Below are 4285 nucleotides of genomic sequence, written 5' to 3'. Positions count from 1 at the left end.
TCTCTCAGCCCCACCGACCTCACAGGGTGCCTGTTGTGGGGAGGGGAAGGGGAAGGAGTCTGTAAGCCGCTCTGAGACACCTTTGGGTAGTGAAGGGCCATGGGGTAGAAATCCAATCTCTTCTCTTTTCTTCTTCTTCCTTATCACTGCACATGTTTTAGGCCTTGGTCTGGGAAACGGGAGACGAGAGCTATGAGTCTCGAATGACCTGAAAACACGAAAACCCCGAAGTCTTGCCCCTTGCCCCTCCCACCCAGACACAAAGAGACACGCCGAGTCACGGATGTTTGCATGCCCCCCATCCTCTGCCCGGGCATCAGTGCAGGGTCTGCCCAGGAACCCCCCCACCCGCCCCGCCGGTCTGTCTGGCTCCCTCCAGCTGCTCTTCCCTCCTGAGCTAATCAGCAAACAGGATTATGCTGCTCCCTTTGCCTCCACCGCAGATGCTTATTAGCTGCCTTAGCCTCAGACACACCATCGTCTGGCTATGCCTGCAGAGGAGGAGATAAGGCCGGCTTCCCCGGCCTGCCTTGGCCCAGCCCAGGGGGAGAGGCACCGAGGGTACGGTTGCCAACTCCGGGCTGGGAAATCCCCAGAGATTGTGGGGGTGGAGCCGGGGGAGAGAGAAGGGGAGGGGCCTCAGCAGGGTGTGAAGGGGAGGGGCCTCAGCAGGGTGTAGTGCCCCCCCAGCACCCTTTTCTCCAGGGGAGCTGATCTTGGTCACCTGAAGATCAACTGCAATAGCAGGGGATCTCCAGGCCCCACCTGGAGGTTGGCAGCCCCAGCCAAGGAGGCATAAGAAGGGCATGAGCTGGCCAGTGCGGTGGATGGAGGTGCAGTTTGGTGTCAGGATTAAGTGCGCAGACTCTACTCTGGTAGAACTGGGTTTGATTCCCCACTCCTCCTCCACTCGCAGCTGCTGGGTTGACCTTGGGCAAGCTGTAGTTCTGATAAGAGCTATCCTTGAAAAAGGGCAGTTTCTGTCAAGGGCTCTCTCACCCCACCTACCTCACGGGGTGTCTGTTGTGGGGAGGGGAAGGGAAAGGAGTTTGTAAGCCGCTCTGAGACTCCTTTTGGGTAATGAAGGGTGGGGTATGAATCCATTCTCCTCCTCCTCCTCCTCTTCTTCTTCATCATCGTCATCAATGGAGGAAGCATAGAGTCATGGAGCCAGGGGGTTCCCTACTGCCGCCTAGGAGGGACAGAGGAGGAGGAGGAGAAGAAGAGGAGGAGGAGATTGGATTTATACCCCCCTCCACTTGGAGTCTCAGAGCAGCTTACAATCTCCTTTCCCTTCCCCTCCCCACAACAGACACCCTGTGAGGTAGGTGGGGGTGAGAGAGCTCTGACAGAAGCTGCTCTTTTTTCAAGGACAGCTCTTATCAGAACTATGGCTTGCCCAAGGTCATCCAGGAGCTGCACGTGGAGGAGTGTGGAATCAAACCTGGTTCTCCCAAATTAGAGTGCGCTGCTCTTAACCACTACGCTACACCATGCTGGTTTGGAGGAGGAGGACATTGGATTTATACGCCCTTCTCTCAGAGTCTCAGAGTGCCTTACAAACTCCTTTCCCTAACCCTCCCCACAACAGACACCCTGGGAGGTAGGTGGGGCTGAGAGAGCTCTGACAGAAACTGCCCTTTTTCAAGGACAGCTCTGACAGAACTATGGCTTGCCCAAAGTCATCCAGCCAGGTGCAAGTGGAGGAGTGGGGAATCAAACCCAGTTCTCCCATATTAGAGTCCGCACACTTAACCACTACACCAAACTGGCTCTTCTTCCATTGGTGGAAGAAGAAGAAGAGGAGGAGGAGGAGGAGATTGGATTTATACCCTGGACGGCCAGAGACTGAAGCTGAAGCTCATATACTTTGGCCACCCAATGAGAAGGGAGCACTTACGGGAGAGGACCCTGATGCCGGGAAAGACTGAAGGTCAAGGAAGAAGGGGACGGTAAAGGAGGAGATGGTTAGACAGTGTTATTGAGGTAATGAACATGAAGTTGAGAAAAACGGAGCATGAAGGAAAACAGGAGGGCCTGGCGTGATGTGGTCCATGGGGTCACGAAGAGTCGGACTTGACTGTGCGACTGAACAACAACAACAAGGCACGCTGACACTCAGCAAACGAAAGCGCTCCCTGTTCCTTTATGTCTGTGCAAAGGACGCTTCATCTGCTTGATTGCGGCGTAAGGAACAAATGTGCTGACCCCACACAAAATCCACTCTTCAAGGTCATTCGTGTTGAGCTGCAATGATGTCTGTGACCACTAGATGGCGGTGGTGTCCTACAATACTGTGATGCAAGAAGATGCGCAGGGAAGCCGCAGAAGACAGCCTGAGTCCGGGGGCACCTTTAAGAATTTGGTCCTTTCCCCACTTGGATCTCATCCCTGGTTTTATCAGAGTTCAACTCCTCGTGACACAACACCGTGCATTTATCCCTGGTTATATAACCGCATCCGTTTATCCCGGGACAATTGTGGGTCAAAACCAGGGTGACCTCCATGTAATGTGGACACAAAAAATGCCCTGATTACAGGGATGAACTCGAGTGTAGTGCAAAATGTAAAAATACCCTGAGATAATTACGGGGGGAACTCGCATGCAGTGTGGGATGTAAGTTCGGGGACAGGATTTAAGGTCTAGTGTGGAAAGGTGTTAGGGATTCTTAATTTTAACGTGAATCAGCAGAGTATTAAAGAGGCAGAGTCCATGGTGTATTTAAAAAGAATAAAAGTTTACTACAACCTAGCATGGGAAAATGGTACACGGGATGTAAAATAACAAAGAGCTAATATGCCTACATTCTTACAGCTAGACTGAAAATGGCACAAGAGAGGCTTCTTCTCCTTGCTCAGAACAAAAAACCACAAGATGGGAAGAGAAGCCATAAAATGCTAATACTTGGCACTTTGGTCTCCAATCAGAACAACAAACTAGATCTGAACTTTCTAACTGTCTAAAACAGATTGGATACAAACAAACATGTGACTTAACAAACATCATTAACCCAGTAAATACTGAAAAGTGTTTTAACTTTTAACACCCAACAAAAGGACCAAAGTTTTGCCTACAGACAAAAGCTTATGCACAGAATTAAACTTTGTAGGTCTTAAAGGTGCCACTGGATTCAAAGCTTGTTCAGTGAAAGGAGTAAGTTAAAAAGTTTGGGGGAGGCATATGCGTTTTATTTGACATTTTAGAAAATGATAGCCTCCCTTTCCCACTTTCATAGTGACTCACAGTGGTATTATGTGCAGAGGAACTGGGAATCACTACACCTGAGAGTCTGTCACTTCACAGACTTCACGTTCCTGGGATCCCAGATCACCGCAGACTGTGACAGCAGCCATGAAGTTAAAAGACGCCTGCTCCTTGGGAGGAAAGCGATGGCGAACCTAAACAGCATGATAAAAAGTAGAGACATCACCCTGCCAACAAAAGTCCGCATGGTCAAAGCAATGGTATGCCCAGTAGTCATGTATGGCTGCGAGAGTTGGACTATAAGGAAGGCCGAGCGCCGAAGAATAGATTCTTTTGAACTATGGTGCTGGAGAAGACTCTTGAGAGTCCCTTGGACTGCAAGAAGATCCTATCAGTCAATCCTAAAAGAAATCAACCCTGACTGTTCCCGGGAAGGCCAGATAATGAAGCTGAAGCTCAAATACTTTGGCCACCCAATGAGAAGGGAGCACTCACTGGAGAAGACCCTGATGCTGGGAAAGATTGAAGGTCAAAGAAGACGGGGAGGGCGAAGGATGAGATGTGTAGGCAGTGGAACATGAAATTGAGCCAACTTCAGAGGATGGCAGAAGACAGGAGGGCCTGGCGTGATCTGGTGCATGGGGTTGCAAAGAGTCAGACTCGACTGTGCGACTGAACAACAACAACACCTGAGAGGTGACATGATTGCCACCTTCTGATACCTGAAAGGATGTCGTGCCATGCAGAGGATGGGGGCAGGTCTTTCTTCAGCAGAGAAAGGTCTTTCTCAGCACCTCCTACTGGAGGATGGGGCAGAGGGGCTGTGTTGCACGTTGCCTTGTTCTCGGCTCCAGTCCAGTGCTTTCAGAAGAATTGCTGCGTATGCACCAAGTGAGGCAATTGATGGGGAAAGATCCCCACCTGCTTAATGCTGCTGCTGAAGGCACGGAGCCCGAGAACTGATCCGGAGGCCTTGCTTTGCACTCCTCCCCCCACAAATGGAAAACTTTGAGCAGCCTTTGAGAAGAAGAAGAAGAAGAAGAAGAAGAAGAAGAAGAAGAGGAGGAGGAGGAGGAGGAG

Source organism: Gekko japonicus, unplaced genomic scaffold (genome assembly GCF_001447785.1).
Source record: "Gekko japonicus isolate JY-2015 unplaced genomic scaffold, Gekko_japonicus_V1.1 scaffold3828, whole genome shotgun sequence".
In the NCBI taxonomy this organism is placed as follows: Eukaryota; Metazoa; Chordata; class Lepidosauria; order Squamata; family Gekkonidae; genus Gekko; species Gekko japonicus.
The sequence above is the reverse complement of the archived record's forward strand: the minus strand, read 5'-3'. Positions refer to the sequence as shown.